The 25,847-nt window shown below is 43.6% G+C and overlaps 1 long non-coding RNA gene across 1 annotated transcript; it reads left to right on the forward strand.

The window, feature by feature from the left end:
- Window positions 1–10,818: 10,818 nt before the first annotated feature.
- On the forward strand, window positions 10,819–24,673 carry LOC135561534 (uncharacterized). The gene is made up of 4 exons (XR_010459547.1): window positions 10,819–11,209; window positions 14,618–14,714; window positions 24,420–24,470; window positions 24,578–24,673. It is a non-coding gene; the product is annotated as an uncharacterized LOC135561534 (long non-coding RNA).
- The last annotated feature ends 1,174 nt before the right edge of the window (window positions 24,674–25,847 follow it).

Below are 25,847 nucleotides of genomic sequence, written 5' to 3' on the forward strand. Positions count from 1 at the left end.
AGGGGGTACCGGTACAGAGTCAATGTGGAGACTATATACAGGGGGTACCGGTACAGAGTCAATGTGGAGGCTATATACAGGGGGTACCGGTATCGAGTCAGTGTGGAGGCTATATACAGGGGGTACCAGTACAGAGTCAATGTGGAGGCTATATACAGGGGGTACCGGTACAGAGTCAATGTGGAGGCTATATACAGGGCGTAGCGGTACAGAGTCAATGTGGAGGCTATATACAGGGGGTACCGGTACAGAGTCAATGTGGAGGCTATATACAGGGTATTACGGTACAGAGTCAATGTGGAGGCTATATACAGGGGGTACCGGTACAGAGTCAATGTGGAGGCTATATACAGGGGGTACCTGTACAGAGTCAATGTTGAGGCTATATACAGGGGGTACCGGTACAGAGTCAATGTGGAGGCTATATACAGGGGGTACCGGTACAGAGTCAATGTGGAGGCTATATACAGGGTATTACGGTACCGAGTCAGTGTGGAGGCTATATACAGGGGGTACCGGTATCGAGTCAGTGTGGAGGCTATATACAGGGGGTACCGGTACAGAGTCAATGTGGAGGCTATATACAGGGGGTACCGGTACAGAGTCAATGTGGAGGCTATATACAGGGGGTACCGGTACAGAGTCAATGTGGAGGCTATATACAGGGGGTACCGGTACAGAGTCAGTGTGGAGGCTATATACAGGGAGTACCGGTACAGAGTCAATGTGGAGGCTATATACAGGGGGTACCGGTACAGAGTCAATGTGGAGGCTATATACAGGGTGTCCCGGTACAGAGTCAATGTGGAGGCTATTTACAGGGGGTACCGGTACAGAGTCAATGTGGAGGCTATATACAGGGGGTACTGGTACAGAGTCAATGTGGAGGCTATATACAGGGGGTACCAGTACAGAGTCAATGTGGAGGCTATATACAGGGGGTACCGGTACAGAGTCAATGTGGAGACTATATACAGGGGGTACCGGTACAGAGTCAATGTGGAGGCTATATACAGGGGGTACCGGTACAGAGTCAATGTGGAGGCTATATACAGGGGGTTACGGTACAGAGTCAATGTGGAGACTATATACAGGGAGTACTGGTACAGAGTCAATGTGGAGGCTATATACAGGGGGTACCGGTACAGAGTCAATGTGGAGGCTATATACAGGGGGTACCAGTACAGAGTCAATGTGGAGACTATATACAGGGGGTACCAGTACAGAGTCAATGTGGAGACTATATACAGGGGGTACCGGTACAGAGTCAATGTGGAGGCTATATACAGGGGGTACCGGTACAGAGTCAATGTGGAGGCTATAAACAGGGGGTTACGGTACAGAGTCAATGTGGAGGCTATATACATGGGGTACCGGTACAGAGTCAATGTGGAGGCTATATACAGGGGGTACCTGTACAGAGTCAATGTGGAGGCTATATACAGGTGGTACCGGTACAGAGTCAATGTGGAGGCTATATACAGGGGGTACCTGTACAGAGTCAATGTGGAGGCTATATACAGGGGGTACCAGTACAGAGTCAATGTGGAGGCTATATACAGGGGGTACCTGTACAGAGTCAATGTGGAGGCTATATACAGGGGGTACCAGTACAGAGTCAATGTGGAGGTTATATACAGGGGGTACCAGTACAGAGTCAATGTGGAGGTTATATACAGGGGGTACCGGTACAGAGTCAGTGTGGAGGCTATATACAGGGGATACCGGTACAGAGTCAATGTGGAGGCTATATACAGGGGGTACCGGTACAGAGTCAATGTGGAGGCTATATACAGGGGGTACCGGTACAGAGTCAATGTGGAGGCTATATACAGGGGGTACCAGTACCGTTATCAGTGTGGAGGCTAAATACAGGGGGTACTGGTTCCAAGTTGATATGCAGGGCGACAGGTTAGTTGATTAATTTGTACATGTAGGTAGGGGTGAAGTGACTATAGATAATAAACAGAGAGTACATGTAGGTAGGGGTGAAGTGACTATAGATAATAAACAGAGAGTACATGTAGGTAGGGGTGAAGTGACTATAGATACTAAACAGAGAGTACATGTAGGTAGGGGTGAAGTGACTATAGATAATAAACAGAGAGTACATGTAGGTAGGGGTGAAGTGACTATAGATAATAAACAGAGAGTACATGTAGGTAGGGGTGAAGTGACTATAGATAATAAACAGAGAGTACATGTAGGTAGGGGTGAAGTGACTATAGATAATAAACAGAGAGTACATGTATAGGGGTAGTGGTAGATAATAAACAGGGTGAAGTGACTATAGATAATAAACAGAGAGTACATGTAGGTGAAGTGGGGTGAAGTGACTATAGATACTAAACAGAAGTGACTAGTACATGTAGGTAGGGGTGAAGTGACTATAGATAATAAACAGAGAGTACATGTAGGTAGGGGTGAAGTGACTATAGATAATAAACAGAGAGTACATGTAGGTAGGGGTGAAGTGACTATAGATAATAAACAGAGAGTACATGTAGGTAGGGGTGAAGTGACTATAGATAATAAACAGAGAGTAGCAGCAGTGGACAAAACAAATGGAGGGTCAATGTAAATAGTCTGGTGGCCATTTTATGAATTGTTCAGCATCTTATGGCTTTGGGGTAGAAGCTGTTCAGCAGTCTTATGGCTTGGGGTAGAAGCTGTTCAGCATCTTATGGCTTGGGGTAGAAGCTGTTCAGCATCTTATGGCTTGGGGGTAGAAGCTGTTCAGCATCTTATGGCTTGGGGGGTGAAGATCTTATGTTCAGCATCTTATGGCTTGGAGGTAGAAGCTGTTCAGCAGTCTTATGGCTTGGGGGTAGAAACTGTTCAGCAGTCTTATGGCTTGGGGGTAGAAGCTGTTCAGCATCATCTTATGCTGTTCAGCTCTTATGGCTTGGGGGTAGAAGCTGTTCAGCAGTCTTATGGCTTGGGGGTAGAAGCTGTTCAGCATCTTATGGCTTGGGGATAGAAGCTGTTCAGCAGTCTTATGGCTTGGGGGTAGAAGCTGTTCAGCAGTCTAATGGCTTGGGGGTAGAAGCTGTTCAGCAGTCTTATGGCTTGGGGGTAGAAGCTGTTCAGCAGTCTTATGGCTTGGGGATAGAAGCTGTTAAGGAGCCTTTTGGTCTTAGACTTAGAGCTCCGGTACCGCTTGTCGTGCGGTAGCAGAGAGAACAGTCTATGACATTGGTGACTTGAGTCTCTGACAATTCTATGGGTTTTCCTCTGACACCGCCTATTATATAGGTCCTGGATTGCAGGAAACGTGGTCCCTGTGATGCACTGGGCTGTACACTCTTACCCTCTGTAGTGCCTTACGGTCAGATGCCGAGCAATTGCCATTCCAGGCGGTGATGCAACCAGTCAGGATGCTCTCGATGGTGCAGCTGTAGAAGTTTTTGAGGATTTGGGGACCCATGCCAAATCTTTTCAGTTTCCTGAGGGGGAAAACGTTTTGTAGTGCCCCTTCACGACTTTCTTGGTGTGTTTGGACCACGATAGTTTGTTAGTGATGTGGACACCAAGGAACTCTCGACCTGCTCCGCTACATCTCCATCGATGTTAATGGGGGCCTGTTCGGCCCTCCTTTTCCTGAGGTCCACGATCAGCTTCATGATCACATTGAGGGAGAGGTTGTTGTCCTGGCACCACATTGCCAGTTCTCTGACCTCCTCCCTAAAAGCTGTCTCATCGGACAGCAGAGTCCCCCTCCCTACCTTCAGGCTATGCCCACTTCTGGTCTCTAGGCCCTTCCACCCCTTTCCCTGAAGCTAGGACAGCAGAGTCCCTGCCCACCTCTAGTCTCTAGGCCCTCCCACCCCTTTCCCTGAAGCTAGGACAGCAGAGTCCCTGCCCACCTCTGATCTCTAGGCCCTCCCACCCCTTTCCCTGAAGCTAGGACAGCAGAGTCCCTGCCCACCTCTGAGTCTCTAGGCCCTCCCACCCCTTTACCTGAATCTAGGACAGCAGAGTCCCTGCCCACCTCTGGTCTCTAGGCCCTCCCACCCCTTTACCTGAATCTAGGACAGCAGAGTCCCTGCCCACCTCTGATCTCTAGGCCCTCCCACCCCTTTCCCTGAAGCTAGGACAGCAGAGTCCCTGCCCACCTCTGGTCTCTAGGCCCTCCCACCCCTTTACCTGAAGCTAGGACAGCAGAGTCCCTGCCCACCTCTAGTCTCTAGGCCCTCCCACCCCTTTACCTGAATCTAGGACAGCAGAGTCCCTGCCCACCTCTGATCTCTAGGCCTCCCACCCCTTTACCTGAATCAGGACAGCAGAGTCCCTGCCCACCTCTGATCTCTAGGCCCTCCCACCCCTTTACCTGAAGCTAGGACAGCAGAGTCCCTGCCCACCTCTGATCTCTAGGCCCTCCCACCCCTTTACCTGAATCTAGGACAGCAGAGTCCCTGCCCACCTCTGATCTCTAGGCCCTCCCATCCCTTTACCTGAAGCTAGGACAGCAGAGTCCCTGCCCACCTCTAGTCTCTAGGCCCTCCCACCCCTTTACCTGAAGCTAGGACAGCAGAGTCCCTGCCCACCTCTAGTCTCTAGGCCCTCCCACCCCTTTACCTGAATCTAGGACAGCAGAGTCCCTGCCCACCTTCCTGATCTCTAGGCCCTCCCAAAGAATATCTTTAACCTGAATCTAACAGCAGAGTCCCAGTCCCCCAATGTTTAAACAAATTAATAATAACAATAATATGCCTTTCGTGGACTAACACCCCCAAAATATATAATAACAATAACAATAATATGCCTTTTGTGAACTAACACCCCCAAAATATCTCATAACAATAATACCCCTTTCCTGAACTAACACCCCCAAAATATATCATAACAATAATATGGTCTCTGGACTAACACCCCAAAATATATCCCTAACAATAATATGCCTTTCATGAACTAACACCCCAAAATATATCATAACAATAATATGCCCTTTCTGGACTAACCCCCCAAAATATATTACAATAATATGCCTAGGACTAACAGCAAAATATATAATAACCATAATATGGTCTCTAGGACTCCCACCCCCAAAATATGATAATAACAGCATATGTCCCCCTGGACTAACACCCCCAAAATATATAATAACAATAATATGCCTTTCGTGGACTAACACCCCCAAAATATATAATAACAATAACAATAATATGCCTTTTGTGAACTAACACCCCCAAAATATATCATAACAATAATATGCCTTTCGTGAACTAACACCCCCAAAATATATCATAACAATAATATGCCTTTCGTGGACTAACACCCCCAAAATATATCATAACAATAATATGCCTTTCATGAACTAACACCCCCAAAATATATCATAACAATAATATGCCTTTCGTGGACTAACACCCCCAAAATATATAATAACAATAATATGCCTTTCGTGGACTAACACCCCCAAAATATATAATAACAATAATATGTATTTCGTGGACTAACACCCCCAAAATATATAATAACAATAATATGTATTTCGTGGACTAACACCCCCAAAATATATAATAACAATAATATGCCTTTCGTGGACTAACACCCCCAAAATATATAATAACAATAACATGCCTTTCGTGGACTAACACCCCCAAAATATATAATAACAATAATATGCCTTTCATGGACTAACACCCCCAAAATATATAATAACAATAATATGCCTTTCATGGACTAACACCCCCAAAATATATAATAACAATAATATGCCTTTTGTGGACTAACACCCCCAAAATATATAATAACAATAATATGCCTTTCGTGGACTAACACCCCCAAAATATATAATAACAATAATATGCCTTTTGTGGACTAACACCCCCAAAATATATCATAACAATAATATGCCTTTTGTGGACTAACACCCCCAAAATATATAATAACAATAATATGCCTTTTGTGGACTAACACCCCCAAAATATATAATAACAATAATATGCCTTTTGTGGACTAACACCCCCAAAATATATAATAACAATAATATGCCTTTTGTGGACTAACACCCCCAAAATATATAATAACAATAATATGCCTTTTGTGGACTAACACCCCCAAAATATATAATAACAATAATATGCCTTTTGTGGACTAACACCCCCAAAATATATAATAACAATAATATGCCTTTCGTGGACTAACACCCCCAAAATATATCATAACAATAATATGCCTTTCATGAACTAACACCCCCAAAATATATCATAACAATAATATGCCTTTCGTGGACTAACACCCCCAAAATATATAATAACAATAACATGCCTTTTGTGGACTAACACCCCCAAAATATATCATAACAATAATATGCCTTTTGTGAACTAACACCCCCAAAATATATCATAACAATAATATGCCTTTTGTGGACTAACACCCCCAAAATATATAATAACAATAATATGTATTTCATGGACTAACACCCCCAAAATATATCATAACAATAATATGCCTTTTGTGAACTAACACCCCCAAAATATATCATAACAATAATATGCCTTTTGTGAACTAACACCCCCAAAATATATCATAACAATAATATGCCTTTTGTGGACTAACACCCCCAAAATATATAATAACAATAATATGTATTTCATGGACTAACACCCCCAAAATATATAATAACAATAACAATAATATGCCTTTCGTGGACTAACACCCCCAAAATATATAATAACAATAACAATAATATGCCTTTCGTGGACTAACACCCCCAAAATATATAATAACAATAATATGCCTTTCGTGGACTAACACCCCCAAAATATATAATAACAATAATATGCCTTTCGTGAACTAATACCCCCAAAATATATCATAACAATGAAGGATAATATGTATTTCGTGAATTAACACTTGCACTTGACTTTCTTCCTCCTTACCAGCTCTGACTTTGCTGATAGTTATTTATTGAAGAAAAATGGACTTACTATGACTCTTATATGTGGTTGTCCCACCCTAGCTACCTTCAGGCTTCCAATTGGCTCATTCATCCCCCCTCCTCTCCCCTGTAACTATTCCCCAGGTCATTGCTGTAAATGAGAATGTGTTCTCACTCAACTTACCTGGTAAAATAAGGGTTAAATAAAAAAGGTCTTAAGATGAATGCATTAACCTGTAAGTCGCTTTGGATAAGAGTGTCTGCTAAATTACTCAAATGTAAATGTAACAAGGAGAGGAATAAGGAAATAAGACAAGAAGAAGACCCTTTAATGTTAAAGAGATTCTCCGGTACTTTTCTATACTTACCAGTAGTTTCTGAAAATTTAAAGTAGTGCGACTTCATTGGTCTCGCTCCGAGCCCAAAGCTGGTTTGCAAATGAAAATTGAGCTAGAACTCACATATGTGCAGGGTGCTGGCCCACGTGGGGGAAAATGTAGGGGGAAATGGCACAGCACAGCTTCCAGAAAAACAGTCGCTTTCAAGCTAGTGATTTGTAACGGCGTTCTTCGTCTGTAGAAAGAGAGTCGGACCGAAATGCAGCGTGGTGGTTACTCATGTTACTTTAATGAAAGAAAACGGAACGATACATGAAATAACTGTGAATACAAAACAACAAACGGAACGTGAAAACTAATTACAGCCTATCTGGTGAACTACACAGAGACAGGAACAATCACCCACGAATTACAAAGTGAACTCAGGCTACCTAAATACGGTTCCCAATCCGAGACAACGAGAATCACCTGACTCCAATTGAGAACCGCCTCAGGCAGCCAAGCCTAACTAGACACACCCCTAATCATACACAATCCCAATGCTAATAAAACCCCAATACGAAACCCAACACATAAAAACCATGTCACACCCTGGCCTGACCAAAATATATAACGAAAACACAAAACATATTGACCAAGGCGTGACACACTCAAATGGCGAGGGGCTGAAGCTCATTGGCTAGAACTCACGTGGGGGGAAAATGTAGGGGGAAATGGCACAGCACAGCTTCCAGAAAAACAGTCGCTTTCAAAGCTAGTGATTTCATAGCTAACCTAAGACAGTAATTCTGCTAATAGATTCAGCATGTATGACTAAAGATGATTATATAATATATAGTAGTTGCATGTCTTTAAAAAAAAGTTTAAAATATATGTTTTAACTAGGCAAGTCAGGTAAGAAAAATTCTTATTTACAATGACGGCCTACCCCAGCAACGCTGGGGCCAATTGTGCACCGCCCTATGGGACTCCCAATCAAAACGGATGTGATACAGCCTGGATTTGAACCAGGGACTGTAGTGACACCTCTTGCACTGAGGTGCAGTGCCTTAGACCACTGTGCCACTTGGGAGCCCATATAGATGCACCTGATGTGTATGAAACTAGTTTCTTAGGTCTGACAGCAGTGGAACTTGTATCCTAGGAACAGGGTTAGAAGTATCAGTGGAAGAACACATGGGGTCGAGGCGGCAGCTCGGGGATTACTTTCTCTCTCTCCTAGCGCCCTGGGACTACTTTCTCTCTCTCCTAGCGCCCTGGGACTACTTTCTTGTTTGCAACTACTCTGTGGTGTGGTAAGGCTGCTGCCTAGGTTACCCTAACACTGCTGCCTGGATGATGAGCCTTAGAAAATACTAAATGTATTAATAAAGTATTCCTAACATAAATATATCTACTAAATATATTACAAGTATTTCTAACATAAATGTACCTACTGAATATATTAATAAAGTATTACTAACATAAATATATCTACTAAATATATTAATAAAGTATTACTAACATAAATATATCTACTAAATGTATCAATAAAGTATTCCTAACATAAATACACCCCCACTAAATGTATTAATAAAGTATTACTAACATAAATGTATCTACTAAATATATTAATAAAGTATTCATAACATAAATGTATCTACTAAATATATTAATAAAGTATTACTAACATAAATATATCTAGTAAATATATTAATAAAGTATTCATAACATAAATATATCTACTAAATATATTAATAAAGTATTACTAACATAAATGTATATACTAAATATATTAATAAAGTATTACTAACATAAATATACCAACTAAATATATTAATAAAGTATTCCTAACATAAATGTATCTATTAAATATATTAATAAAGTATTACTAACATAAATACACCCCCACTAAATGTATTAATAAAGTATTACTAACATAAATACACCCCCACTAAATGTATTAATAAAGTATTACTAACAGAAATATACCTACTAAATATATTAATAAAGTATTCCTAACATAAATACACCCCCACTAAATGTATTAATAAAGTATTACTAACAGAAATATATCTAGTAAATATATTCATATATTAATAAAGTATTCCTAACAGAAATATACCTACTAAATGTATCAATAAAGTATTCCTAACATAAATACACCCCCACTAAATGTATTAATAAAGTATTACTAACAGAAATATACCTACTAAATATATTAATAAAGTATTCCTAACATAAATACACCCCCACTAAATGTATTAATAAAGTATTACTAACAGAAATATATCTAGTAAATATATTCATATATTAATAAAGTATTACTAACATAAATACACCCCCACTAAATATATTAATAAAGTATTACTAACATAAATACACCCCCACTAAATATATTAACAAAGTATTACTAACATAAATATATCTAGTAAATATATTAATAAAGTATTACTAACATAAATGTATATACTAAATATATTAATAAAGTATTACTAACATAAATGTATATACTAAATATATTAATAAAGTATTACTAACATAAATATACCAACTAAATACATTAATAAAGTATTCCTAACATAAATGTATATACTAAATATATTAATAAAGTATTACTAACATAAATATACCAACTAAATATATTAACAAAGTATTACTAACATAAATATATCTAGTAAATATATTCATATAATAATAAAAGTTTTCCTAACATAAATGTATCTTCTAAATATATTAAGAAAGTATTACTAAAATAGATATACCTACTAAATATTTTAATAAAGTATTACTAACATAAATATACCTACTAAATATATTAATAAAGTATTACTAACATAAATACATACCCACTAAATATATTAATAAAGTATTACTAACATAAATATACCTACTAAATATTTTAATAAAGTATTACTAACATAAATATACCTACTAAATATATTCATATAGTAATAAAGTATTACTACTTATGATGATGTCTTTTAACATTCCCATTTCATAAATGTTTCCACGGTGATGAATAAATGAATGAATAAATATGTAATATAATATAATCCTCATTAATCCGCAGAATGGCAGCATCACCAGTCTGAGAGATAGAAGGGGGAGGGGATGAGAGAGTGAGAGGGTGGATGGAAAGAGAGAGATAGAAGGGGGAGGGGATGAGAGAGTGAGAGGGTGGATAAAAGAGAGAGATAGAAGGGGAGGGGATGGAGTGAGAGAAAGAGAGAGAGAGAGAGAGAGAGAGGGAGGAGGGGGAGGGGATGAGAGAGTGAGAGGGTGGATGGAAAGAGAGAGATAGAAGGGGGAGGGGATGGAGTGAGAGAAAGAGAGAGAGAGAGAGAGAGAGAGGGGAGGAGGGGAGGGGATGAGAGAGTGAGAGGGTGGATGGAAAGAGAGAGATAGAGGGGGGAGGGGATGAGAGAGTGAGAGGGTGGATGGAAAGAGAGAGATAGAAGGGGGAGGGGATGGAGTGAGAGAAAGAGAGAGAGAGAGAGAGAGGGGAGGAGGGGAGGGGATGGAGAGAGAGAGAGAGAGAGAGAGAGAGAAGGGGGGGGAGGGGAGGGGATGGAGTGAGAGAGATAAAAGGTGGATGGAGAAAGAGAGGGAGGGAGGGTGCTGGATGCTCTTGTGCAGCTCGGTTCATTTCTGCACTTTACTGTCCTGCTGCTGCCTGCTACCTCCGATTTCTGAAAAGAGACAGAGACATCTAGACAGCACTTCTACTGAAAGAGAGATAGAGAAGGAGAGAGCTAAAGAGAGAAAAAGAGATATAGAGAGTGAGGGATAGAGAGAGATATATATAGAGAGACGGAGAGAGAGAGACGGAGAGAGACAGAGATATATAAAGAGAGAGAGAGAGAGCTAAAGAGAGAAAGAGAGATATATAGAGAGGGGATAGAGAGATAGAGGAAGAGGGAGAGAGACGGAGAGAGAGAAGATGACCATCAACACGCTGACAAAAGGAGGAGCTCAGAGGGAGCAGATGTATTGCCTCAGAAAGGTACCGTAACTACACTAAACCCTACTCCTACACCATAACCCCTAAACCTTACTACTAACCCTGAACACTGCCCCTAACCCCTACACCCTAAACCCTAACCCTAACCCTAACCCCATCCCCTAAACCCTGCCCCTAACCCCTACTCCCTAAACCCTAACCCCTACTCCCTAAACCCTAACCCCCACTCCCTAACCCCTAAACCTTGTCCCTAAGACTTTAGAAAGGCAGGATGGATATAGGTCTATAATAGTTTGGGTCTAGAGGCAGAGTAGGATGGATATAGGTCTGTAACAGTTTGGGTCTAGAGGCAGGGCAGGATGGATATAGGTCTGTAACAGTTTGGGTCTAGAGGCAGGGCAGGATGGATATAGATCTATAATAGTTTGGGTCTAGAGTGTCTTAAGAGAGGGATAACCGTGGCAGCTTTCCAATCTTTTGAGATCTCAGATGATAGTGGTTGTATTTGAGTGAAGGAGAAGCTGGGGAAGCTTGGGCAAGTAGCTGCGGGGGGGTGCGGAGCTGTTGGCCGGGGTTTGGGTAGCCAGGAGGAAAGCATGGGCAACCGTAGAGAAATGTTTATTGAAATGCTCGATTATGGTGGATATATCGGTGGTGACAGTGTTTCCTAGCCTCAGTGCAGTGGGCAGCTGGGAGGAGGTGCTCTTATTCTCCATGGACTTTACAGTGTCCCAAAACTTTTTGGAGTTAGAGCTACAGGATGCAAATTTCTATCAGAAATGTCTTGCCTTTGCGTTCCTGACTGACTGCGTGTATTGGTTCCTGACTTCCCTGAAAAGTTACACATCTCAGGGACTATTCGATGCTATTGCAGTCCGCCACAGGATGTTTTTGTGTTGGTCAAGGGCAGTCAGGTCTGGCTATATCTGTTCTTAGTTCTACATTTTTTGAATGGGGCATGCTTATTTATCTGAAATCCTGATTGAAAACAGCAGATGTGTATTTGGAGGGCTAGTTGGTCAGGATAATATCTATGTGGGTGCCCATGTTTAAGGATTTAGAGTTGTACCTGGTGGGTTCGTTGATAATTTCTGTGAGATTGAGGGCATCTATCTTAGATTTTAGGACTGCCGGGGCGTTAAGCATATCCCAGTTTAGGTCACCTAACAGAACAAACTCTGAAGATAGATGGGGTGCAATCAATTCACATATGGTGTCCAGGGCACAGCTGGGAGCTGAGGGGGGTCTATTACAGGTGTCAACAGTGACAGACTTATTTCTGGAGAGATTCATTTTTTAAATTAGAAGCTAGAACTGTCTGGGCATAGACCTGGAAAGTATGACAGAACCTTGTAGGCTATCTCTGTAGTAGATTGCAACTCCCCCTCCTTTGGCAGTTCTATCTTGACGGAAAATGTTGTAGTTGGGGATGGAAATCTCAGAACTCTTTGGTGGCCTTCCTAAGCCAGGATTCGAACACTGCAAGAACATGAGGGTTGGCGGAGTGTGCTAAAGCAGTGGGTAAAACAAACTTAGGGAGGAGGCTTCTGATGTTAACATGCAAGAAACCAACGCTTTTTCAGTTACAGAAGTCAACAAATGAGAGTGCCTGGGGACACACAGGGCCGGGATTAACCCTCACATCACCCGAGGAACAGAGGAGGAGCAGGATGAGGGTACGGCTAAAGGCTATCAAAACTGGTCGTCTAGTGCGTTGGGGACAGAGAATAAAAGGAGCAGATTTCTGGGCGTGGTAGAATAGATTCAGGGCATAATGTGCAGACAGGGGTATGGTGGGGTGCGGGTACAGTGGAGGTAAACCTAGGCATTGAGTGATGATAAAAGAGAGGTTGCATCTTTGGACGCACTAGTTATGCTGGGTGAGGTCACCGCATGTGTGGGAGGTGGGACAAAAGAGGTATCCGAGGCATGTTGAGTGGGACTAGGGGCTGTGAACAGTGAACTAAAACAATGACAACTATCCTAAACAACAGTAGCTATGGCATATTGACATTTGAGAGAGACATAAAGCGATGCTTCACATGTGTAGATTGGGAGAGCTAGCTAAGACAACAACAGCTAATCATCTAAGACAACAACAACAGGTAAAATGGTGATGAATGGGCAGAGAGTGTCGGTTAACTACACACAGGGCCTGAGTTCGTGGCTGAGGCCGACAGATAAACAAAGGTAAACAAAGTGGCCGACAGATAAACTAAGAAAATAAACGAAATAAACTAAATGGAGTACCGGGATGAATGAACAGTCCATCAGGCATCAGCTATGTAGCCAAGTGAACATCCGGTGAACAGCAATAGATGAAACAGGGAAGCCGGGGTAGTCGTTACTACGCTAGCAACCGGGAGACACGCCGTTTAAAGGTAGCAGGCCGGGGCTAGTAGAAGCGTCTGCTCCGACGGCCGGTTGAGGGCACAGCGGATGGAGTTACGTCGGCGGACCAGTCGTGGTGGTACGGTGTCGACAAAGGGTATTGTAGAGGTATTGAAGAGGTATTGAAGAGGTATTGAAGAGGTATTGTAGAGGTATTGTAGAGGTATTGTAGAGGTATTGAAGAGGTATTGAAGAGGTATTGTAGAGGTATTGTAGAGGTATTGTAGAGGTATTGAAGAGGTATTGTAGAGGTATTGAAGAGGTATTGTAGAGGTATTGAAGAGGTATTGAAGAGGTATTGTAGAGGTATTGTAGAGGTATTGTAGAGGTATTGTAGAGGTATTGAAGAGGTATTGAAGAGGTATTGTAGAGGTATTGAAGAGGTATTGTAGAGGTATTGTAGAGGTATTGTAGAGGTATTGAAGAGGTATTGTAGAGGTATTGAAGAGGTATTGTAGAGGTATTGTAGAGGTATTGAAGAGGTATTGTAGAGGTATTGAAGAGGTATTGAAGAAGTATTGAAGAGGTATTGTAGAGTTATTGAAGAGGTATTGAAGAGGTATTGTAGAGGTATTGTAGAGGTATTGGCGGAAGAGGTATTGTAGTTGTAGTAATTTCGTTTGCTAACTAGGAGATGCGCCTGGCTCGCGGCTAAGTGGTGCTAGCTTCGGGACAGGGGTGTAAACCCTAACTCCTACTAACCCTACTCCCTACACCCTAACCCCTACTCAATAACCCTAACCCCTACTCCCTAACCCTATCCCCTAAATCCAATCCCTAAACCCTAACCCCTACTCCATAACCCCCACTCCCTAACCCCTAAACCCTAACCCCTAATCCCTATCCCTAAACCCTACTCCCTATCCCCTACTCCCTATCCCCTACACCCTACTCCCTAATCCGTAACTTCACTAAACTGTAGTCTCTAAACTAACAGACTAATAATGGAATAATAGAGGTCACGAGGTGTGTGTGTCTCCCTAACCCCTATGTGTGTGTGTGTGTGTGTGTGTGTGTGTGTGTGTGTGTGTGTGTGTGTGTGTGTGTGTGTGTGTGTAGATGGAGAGAGTGATCGTAGCAATGCAAGATCCTGACATGGGGATGAAGATGAGAAACCAGAGACTCCTCATCACCGTTATACCACACGCCATGACCGGTAGGTTACCAAGGTTGCAATACCATAACCTCTAGGACCTCATCACTGTTATACCACCCCACCATGACCTCTAGGACCTCATCACCGTTATACCACATGCCATGACCGGTAGGTTACCAAGGTTGCAACACCATGACCTCTAGGACCTCATCACCGTTATACCACCCCACCATGACCTCTAGAACCTCATCACCGTTATACCACATGCCATGACCGGTAGGTTACCAAGGTTGCAACACCATGACCTCTAGGACCTCATCACCGTTATACCACATGCCATGACCTCTAGGTCCTCATCACTGTTATACCACCCCACCATGACCTCTAGGACCTCATCACTGTTATACCACCCCACCATGACCTCTAGGACCTCATCACCGTTATACCACATACCATGACCGGTAGGTTACCAAGGTTGCAACACCATGACCTCTAGGTCCTCATCACTGTTATACCACCCACCATGACCTCTAGGTCCTCATCACTGTTATACCACCCCACCATGACCTCTAGGTCCTCATCACTGTTATACCACCCCACCATGACCTCTAGGTCCTCATCACTGTTATACCACCCCACCATGACCTCTAGGACCTCATCACCGTTATACCACCCCACCATGACCTCTAGGTCCTCATCACCGTTATACCACCCACCATGACCTCTAGGTCCTCATCACTGTTATACCACCCCACCATGACCTCTAGGTCCTCATCACTGTTATACCACCCACCATGACCTCTAGGTCCTCATCACTGTTATACCACCCACCATGACCTCTAGGTCCTCATCACTGTTATACCACCCACCATGACCTCTAGGTCCTCATCACTGTTATACCACCCACCATGACCTCTAGGTCCTCATCACTGTTATACCACCCCACCATGACCTCTAGGTCCTCATCACCGTTATACCACCCACCATGACCTCTAGGACCTCATCACTGTTATACCAGACACAATGACCTCTAGGTCCTCATCACTGTTATACCACCCCACCATGACCTCTAGGTCCTCATCACTGTTATACCACCCCACCATGACCTCTAGGTCCTCATCACTGTTATACCACCCCACCATGACCTCTAGGTCCTCATCACTGTTATACCACCCACCATGACCTCTAGGACCTCATCACTGTTATTCCACCCACCATGACCTCTAGGTCCTCATCTCCATTATACCTGTTTATCCACTTGTCCTTCAGACAAGGAGAGGACTGAAAATGTTTTTAGAAGCAAGAAACCACTTTACAAATTAAAAATGCATTATTATTCTCATACCATTATTACGGAGAATCAGACACATTATACTACCCTCTGCCTATTGGCTACTTAGCTTATTGAAGCATGTCACAAAATACAACACTGCCCCTTTAAGACATAAACAAGCTCTTCACCTGACTCACTAAGAGGTCTAGAAATGTAAATGTTTTGTGCTCCTGTAGGAAGCAATCACTCCCCCATTGCTGACTACTAATGATCTATAACTGGGCTGATAAATAACTCACCAACTAGTTCAGGATATGAACAATGTACACACGTGGCTACATGCAGCTCTCGCTTTGATCTCAAAACAAGTGCATCTACTCACGACCGCTCATGCTGTATACACAGTCCAGTGCATCTACTCACGACCGCTCATGCTGTATACACAGTCCAGTGCATCTAGTCACGACCACTCATGCTGTAAACACAGTCCAGTTCATCTACTCACGACCGCTCATGCTGTGAACACAGTCCAGTTCATCTACTCACGACCACTCATGCTGTGAACACAGTCCAGTGCATCGACTCACGACCACTCATGCTGTATACACAGTCCAGTTCATCTACTCACGACCGCTCATGCTGTAAACACAGTCCAGTTCATCTACTCACGACCGCTCATGCTGTATACACAGTCCAGTGCATCTACTCACGACCACTCATGCTGTGAACACAGTCCAGTTCATCTACTCACGACCGCTCATGCTGTATACACAGTCCAGTTCATCTACTCACGACCGCTCATGCTGTGAACACAGTCCAGTGCATCTACTCACTCATGCTGTGAACACAGTCCAGTTCATCTACTCACGACCACTCATGATCTGAACACAGTCCAGTGCATCTACTCACTTATGCTGTGAACACAGTCCAGTTCATCTACTCACGACCACTCATGCTGTAAACACAGTCCAGTTCATCTACTCACGACCGCCCATGCTGTATACACAGTCCAGTGCATCTACTCACGACCACTCATGCTGTATACACAGTCCAGTGCATCTAGTCACGACCGCTCATGCTGTGAACACAGTCCAGTGCATCTACTCACGACCACTCATGCTGTGAACACAGTCCAGTTCATCTACTCACGACCGCTCATGCTGTATACACAATCCAGTTCATCTACTCACGACCACTCATGCTGTGAACACAGTCCAGTGCATCTACTCACGACCGCTCATGCTGTATACACAGTCCAGTGCATCTAGTCACGACCACTCATGCTGTAAACACAGTCCAGTTCATCTACTCACGACCACTCATGCTGTGAACACAGTCCAGTTCATCTACTCACGACCGCTCATGCTGTATACACAGTCCAGTGCATCTACTCACGACCACTCATGCTGTGAACACAGTCCAGTTCATCTACTCACGACCGCTCATGCTGTATACACAGTCCAGTTCATCTACTCACGACCGCTCATGCTGTGAACACAGTCCAGTGCATCGACTCACGACCACTCATGCTGTATACACAGTCCAGTTCATCTACTCACGACTGCTCATGCTGTAAACACAGTCCAGTTCATCTACTCACGACCGCTCATGCTGTATACACAGTCCAGTGCATCTACTCACGACCACTCATGCTGTGAACACAGTCCAGTTCATCTACTCACGACCGCTCATGCTGTATACACAGTCCAGTTCATCTACTCACGACCGCTCATGCTGTGAACACAGTCCAGTGCATCTACTCACTCATGCTGTGAACACAGTCCAGTTCATATACTCACGACCACTCATGCTGTGAACACAGTCCAGTGCATCTACTCACTCATGCTGTGAACACAGTCCAGTTCATCTACTCACGACCACTCATGCTGTAAACACAGTCCAGTTCATCTACTCACGACCGCTCATGCTGTATACACAGTCCAGTGCATCTACTCACGACCACTCATGCTGTATACACAGTCCAGTGCATCTAGTCACGACCGCTCATGCTGTGAACACAGTCCAGTGCATCTACTCACGACCACTCATGCTGTGAACACAGTCCAGTGCATCTACTCACTCATGCTGTATACACAGTCCAGTTCATCTACTCACGACCGCTCATGCTGTATACACAATCCAGTTCATCTACTCACGACCACTCATGCTGTGAACACAGTCCAGTGCATCTACTCACTCATGCTGTAAACACAGTCCAGTGCATCTACTCACGACCACTCATGCTGTATACACAGTCCAGTTCATCTACTCACGACCACTCATGCTGTATACACAGTCCAGTGCATCTACTCACTCATGCTGTGAACACAGTCCAGTGCATCTACTCACGACCACTCATGCTGTGAACACAGTCCAGTTCATCTACTCACGACCGCTCATGCTGTAATCACAGTCCAGTTCATCTACTCACGACCGCTCATGCTGTAAACACAGTCCAGTTCATCTACTCACGACCACTCATGCTGTAAACACAGTCCAGTTCATCTACTCACGACCACTCATGCTGTGAACACAGTCCAGTTCATCTACTCACTCATGCTGTAAACACAGTCCAGTTCATCTACTCACGACCACTCATGCTGTAAACACAGTCCAGTGCATCTACTCACGACCGCTCATGCTGTGAACACAGTCCAGTTCCTCTACTCACGACCACTCATGCTGTAAACACAGTCCAGTTCATCTACTCACGACCACTCATGTTGTAAACACAGTCCAGTTCATCTACTCACGACCACTCATGCTGTAAACACAGTCCAGTGCATCTACCTACTCATGCTGTAAACACAGTCCAGTTAATCTACTCACGACCGCTCATGCTGTAAACACAGTCCAGTGCATCTACTCACGACCACTCATGCTGTATACACAGTCCAGTTCATCTACTCACTCATGCTGTAAACACAGTCCAGTTCATCTACTCACGACCACTCATGCTGTGAACACAGTCCAGTGCATCTACTCAGTCATGCTGTATACACAGTCCAGTTCATCTACTCACTCATGCTGTATACACAGTCCAGTGCATCTACTCACTCATGCTGTATACACAGTCCAGTTCATCTACTCACGACTCCTCATGCTGTAAACACAGTCCAGTGCATCTACTCACGACCACTCATGCTGTATACACAGTCCAGTTCATCTACTCACGACCGCTCATGCTGTGAACACAGTCCAGTGCATCTACTCACGACCACTCATGCTGAGTAGTGCATGTCAGTGCAATAGAATCCTACTCCGATGCGTTCTGCCTTCAACAAAATCTCATGCATAGTTTGTTTTGTTTCAGTATGTTGCATTGAAACCTATTACATTGTTGCATTGTTGAACCTATCACAATTCCCACAGTAAAGGGAAACATTGATAGTTTTAACTAAGGGGGAAAGTAGAAAGTTGAGTGAATTTCAATCTCGTGCTTCTCTGTGCTGATATTTCTTTTGCACGGCAGTCCTGGGGAGCTGCGAGCCTGCTCAGGCATGCAGCTTAGAGGTAATATTGGTCCTGGGGAGCTGCGAGCCTGCTCAGGCATGCAGCTTAGAGGTAATATTGGTCCTGGGGAGCTGCGAGCCTGCTCAGGCATGCAGCTTAGAGGTAATATTGGTCCTGGGGAGCTGCGAGCCTGCTCAGGCATGCAGCTTAGAGGTAATATTGGTCCTGGGGAGCTGCGAGCCTGCTCAGGCATGCAGCTTAGAGGTAATATTGGTCCTGGGGAGCTGCGAGCCTGCTCAGGCATGCAGCTTAGAGGTAATATTGGTCCTGGGGAGCTGCGAGCCTGCTCAGGCATGCAGCTTAGAGGTAATATTGGTCCTGGGGAGCTGCGAGCCTGCTCAGCATGCAGCTTAGAGGTAATATTGGTCCTGGGGAGCTGCGAGCCTGCTCAGCATGCAGCTTAGAGGTAATATTGGTCCTGGGGAGCTGCGAGCTGCTCAGCATGCAGTTTAGAGATAATATTGGTCCTGGGGAGCTGCGAGCTGCTCAGCATGCAGCTTAGAGGTAATATTGGTCCTGGGGAGCTGCGAGCCTGCTCAGGCATGCAGCTTAGAGGTAATATTGGTCCTGGGGCTTGTGGGGTCTGTTTGATGCTCCAGATACTCAACTAGTCTAAAGAAAGACAGTTTTATTGCTTCTTTAATTAGAACAACAGTTTTCAGCTGTTCTAACAACAGGGTTTCCTTTTCAAAATGATAGACTTGGATTAGCTAACACAACGTGCCATTGGAACACAGGAGTGATGGTTGCTGATAATGGGCCTCTGTACTCCTATGTAGATATTCCATTGGAACACAGGAGTGATGGTTGCTGATAACGGGCCTCTGTACGCCTATGTAGATATTCCATTGGAACACAGGAGTGATGGTTGCTGATAATGGGCCTCTGTACGCCTATGTAGATATTCCATTGGAACACAGGAGTGATGGTTGCTGATAATGGGCCTCTGTACTCCTATGTAGATATTCCATTGGAACACAGGAGTGATGGTTGCTGATAATGGGCCTCTGTACGCCTATGTAGATATTCCATTGGAACACAGGAGTGATGGTTGCTGATAACGGGCCTCTGTACGCCTATGTAGATATTCCATTGGAACACAGGAGTGATGGTTGCTGATAATGGGCCTCTGTACGCCTATGTAGATATTCCATTGGAACACAGGAGTGATGGTTGCTGATAATGGGTCTCTGAAATCCTATGTAGATATTCCATTGGAACACAGGAGTGATGGTTGCTGATAATGGGCCTCTGTACTCCTATGTAGATATTCCATTGGAACACAGGAGTGATGGTTGCTGATAATGGGCCTCTGTACGCCTATGTAGATATTCCATTGGAACACAGGAGTGATGGTTGCTGATAACGGGTCTCTGTACTCCTATGTAGATATTCCATTGGAACACAGGAGTGATGGTTGCTGATAATGGGCCTCTGTACTCCTATGTAGATATTCCATTGGAACACAGGAGTGATGGTTGCTGATAACGGGCCTCTGTACGCCTATGTAGATATTCTATTTAAAAAAATGCCGTTTCCAGCTACAATAGAAATGAGAGAGTTAGTTAGTTACTACAGCTACAATAGAAATGAGAGAGTTAGTTAGTTACTACAGCTACAATGGAAATGAGAGAGTTAGTTAGTTACTACAGCTACAATGGATATGAGAGAGTTAGTTAGTTACTACAGCTACAATGGATATGAGAGAGTTAGTTAGTTACTACAGCTACAATAGAAATGAGAGAGTTAGTTAGTTACTACAGCTACAATAGAAATGAGAGAGTTAGTTAGTTACTACAGCTACAATGGAAATGAGAGAGTTAGTTAGTTACTACAGCTACAATGGAAATGAGAGAGTTAGTTAGTTACTACAGCTACAATGGAAATGAGAGAGTTAGTTAGTTACTACAGCTACAATAGATATGAGAGAGTTAGTTAGTTACTACAGCTACAATAGATATGAGAGAGTTAGTTAGTTACTACAGCTACAATAGATATGAGAGAGTTAGTTAGTTACTACAGCTACAATAGATATGAGAGAGTTAGTTAGTTACTACAGCTACAATAGATATGAGAGAGTTAGTTAGTTACTACAGTACAATAGATATGAGAGAGTTAGTTAGTTACTACAGCTACAATGGAAATGAGAGAGTTAGTTAGTTACTACAGTGACAAAGGTTTGAGAGAGTTAGTTAGTTACTACAGCTACAATAGATATGAGAGAGGTTAGTTAGTTACTACAGCTACAATGGAAATGAGAGAGTTAGTTAGTTACTACAGCTACAATGGAAATGAGAGAGTTAGTTAGTTACTACAGCTACAATTGAAATGAGAGAGTTAGTTAGTTACTGTCAGTGACAATAGATTTGAGAGAGTTAGTTAGTTACTATACAATAGATATGAGAGAGTTAGTTAGTTACTACAGCTACAATGGAAATGAGTGAAAGTTTAGTTAGTTACTACAGCTACAATAGATATGAGAGTCAGTTAGTTAGTTACTACAGCTGACAATAGGTTTGAGAGGTTAGTTAGTTACTACAGCTACAATGGAAATGTCAGAGAGTTAGGTTAGTTACTACAGCTACAATGTTTGAAATGAGATATTAGTTCAGTTACTGAAACAGCTACAATGGAAATGAGAGAGTTAGTTAGTTACTACAGCTACAATAGATTTGAAAGAGTTAGTTAGTTACTACAGCTACAATGGAAAGGTCGAGATTAAGTTAGTTACAGTGAGCTACAATAGTTTGAAAGGAGAGTTAGTTAGTTACCAGCTACAATGGAAATGAGAGAGTTAGTTAGTTACTACAGTACAATAGATATGAAAGAGTTAGTTATTACTACAGCTACAATGGAAATGAAAAGGTTTGACCCCAAAGGTCGTGTATATTAACGCCACCTGTCAGTGACCCCAAAGGTTTGAAAGGTCGTGTATATTAACGCCACCTGTCAGTGACCCCAAAGGTTTGAAAGGTCGTGTATATTAACGCCACCTGTCAGTGACCCCAAAGGTTTGAAAGGTCGTGTATATTAACGCCACCTGTCAGTGACCCCAAAGGTTTGAAAGGTCGTGTATATTAACGCCACCTGTCAGTGACCCCAAAGGTTTGAAAGGTCGTGTATATTAATGCCACCTGTCAGTGACCCCAAAGGTTTGAAAGGTCGTGTATATTAACGCCACCTGTCAGTGACCCCAAAGGTTTGAAAGGTCGTGTATATTAACGCCACCTGTCAGTGACCCCAAAGGTTTGAAAGGTCGTGTATATTAACGCCACCTGTCAGTGACCCCAAAGGTTTGAAAGGTCGTGTATATTAATTGCCACCTGTCAGTGACCCCAAAGGTTTGAAAGGTCGTGTATATTAACGCCACCTGTCAGTGACCCCAAAGGTTTGAAAGGTCGTGTATATTAACGCCACCTGTCAGTGACCCCAAAGGTTTGAAAGGTTGTGTATATTAACGCCACCTGTCAGTGACCCCAAAGGTTTGAAAGGTCGTGTATATTAATTGCCACCTGTCAGTGACCCCAAAGGTTTGAAAGGTCGTGTATATTAACGCCACCTGTCAGTGACCCCAAAGGTTTGAAAGGTTGTGTATATTAACGCCACCTGTCAGTGACCCCAAAGGTTTGAAAGGTCGTGTATATTAACGCCACCTGTCAGTGACCCCAAAGGTTTTGAAACGCCACCTGGTCAAGGTTTGTATATTAACGCCACCTGTCAGTAACCCCAAAGGTTTGAAAGGTCGTGTATATTAATGCCACCTGTCAGTGACCCCAAAGGTTTGAAAGGTCGTGTATATTAATGCCACCTGTCAGTGACCCCAAAGGTTTGAAAGAGGCATTGCATTTATCCAGACCCATCTACACTTGGCATTTATCCAGACCCGTCTACACTTGGCATTTATCCAGATCCATCTACACTTGGCATTTATCCATCTACACTTGGCATTTATCCAGACCAGTCTACACTTGGCATTTATCCAGACCAGTCTACACTTGGCATTTATCCAGATCCATCTACACTTGGCATTTATCCATCTACACTTGGCATTTATCCAGACCAGTCTACACTTGGCATTTATCCAGACCCGTCTACACTTGGCATTTATCCAGATCCATCTACACTTGGCATTTATCCATCTACACTTGGCATTTATCCAGACCAGTCTACACTTGGCATTTATCCAGACCAGTCTACACTTGGCATTTATCCAGACCAGTCTACACTTGGCATTTATCCAGACCCGTCTACACTTGGCATTTATCCAGACCAGTCTACACTTGGCATTTATCCAGATCCATCTACACTTGGCATTTATCCAGACCCGTCTACACTTGGCATTTATCCAGATCCGTCTACACTTGGCATTTATCCATCTACACTTGGCATTTATCCAGACCCATCTACACTTGGCATTTATCCAGACCCGTCTACACTTGGCATTTATCCAGATCCATCTACACTTGGCATTTATCCAGATCCATCTACACTTGGCATTTATCCAGATCCATCTACACTTGGCATTTATCCAGATCCATCTACACTTGGCATTTATCCATCTACACTTGGCATTTATCCAGATCCATCTACACTTGGCATTTATCCAGACACAACGGGTCCCTGAATACCTCCGGAGGGGGTCAGGAAGATCTGATCACAATCACAATGCCTCTTTTAATGGTCTACACCTATCTGGCAACGTGGGCACAATCAGCATGCTGACCAGATCAGGACAAAGGATGCATGTTAGAACCAGGTATAAACGGGGCACAATCAGCATGCTGACCAGATCAGGACAAAGGATGCATGTTAGAACCAGGTATAAACGGGGCACAATCAGCATGCTGACCAGATCAGGACAAAGGATGCATGTTAGAACCGGGTATAAACGGGGGCACAATCAGCATGCTGACCAGATCAGGACAAAGGATGCATGTTAGAACCGGGTATAAACGGGGCACATGTCTCTTTCTCTTTAGGTAATGATGTCATTGAATGGCTGATTCAGAAATACAACATAACAGAGGAAGGTAAGTCTTGTTGTTCCTTATTCACTGGGGATGTATTCCTCCTGTCACTGTGTCTAGTTTTATACCATGTCTCAAAGCTGCAATGTGTTGGGAATGTGTGTGTGTAGAGGCTCGCCACCTGGGAGGACTCCTGGTGCAGTATGGGTACATCTATCCTCTGAGGGAGCCGTCGCTCACTACTGCTGAGATCTGATGACTCTCCTTACCGCATTTTCCAGGTAACACACGCAGACATCTCCTAACTCTCTATCTCTCTACTGCTGAGATCTGATGACTCTCCTTACCGCTTCCAGGTAACACACACAGACATCTCCCTAACTCTCTATCCTCTCTACTGCTGAGATCTGATGACTCTCCTTACCGCATCTCCAGGTAACACACACAGACATCTCCCTAACTCTCTATCCTCTCTACTGCTGAGATCTGATGACTCTCCTTACCGCTTCCAGGTAACACACACAGACATCTCCCTAACTCTCTATCCTCTCTACTGCTGAGATCTGATGACTCTCCTTACCGCTTCCAGGTAACACACGCAGACATCTCCCTAACTCTCTATCCTCTCTACTGCTGAGATCTGATGACTCTCCTACCGCTTCCAGGTAACACACGCAGACATCTCCCTAACTCTCTATCCTCTCTACTGCTGAGATCTGATGACTCTCCTTACCGCTTCCAGGTAACACACGCAGACATCTCCCTAACTCTCTATCCTCTCTACTGCTGAGATCTGATGACTCTCCTTACCGCTTCCAGGTAACACACACAGACATCTCCCTAACTCTCTATCCTCTCTACTGCTGAGATCTGATGACTCTCCTTACCGCTTCCAGGTAACACACGCAGACATCTCCCTAACTCTCTATCCTCTCTACTGCTGAGATCTGATGATCTGATGGCTCTCCTTACCGCTTCCAGGTAACACACGCAGACATCTCCCTAACTCTCTATCCTCTCTACTGGCTGATCTGAGATCTGAGGTGACTTTATCCTTACTGAGATCCATCTACACTTGGCATTATCCTCTCCAGGTAACACACGCAGACATCTCCCTAACTCTCTATCCTCTCTACTGCTGAGATCTGATGACTCTCCTTACCGCTTCCAGGTAACACACGCAGACATCTCCTAACTCTCTATCCTCTCTACTGCTGAGATCTGATGACTCTCCTTACCGCTTCCAGGTAACACACGCAGACATCTCCCTAACTCTCTATCCTCTCTACTGCTGAGATCTGATGACTCTCCTTACCGCTTCCAGGTAACACACGCAGACATCTCCCTAACTCTCTATCCTCTCTACTGCTGAGATCTGATGACTCTCCTTACCGCTTGCAGGTAACACACGCAGACATCTCCCTAACTCTCTATCCTCTC

This window comes from Oncorhynchus nerka, linkage group LG18, assembly GCF_034236695.1.
Source record: "Oncorhynchus nerka isolate Pitt River linkage group LG18, Oner_Uvic_2.0, whole genome shotgun sequence".
In the NCBI taxonomy this organism is placed as follows: Eukaryota; Metazoa; Chordata; class Actinopteri; order Salmoniformes; family Salmonidae; genus Oncorhynchus; species Oncorhynchus nerka.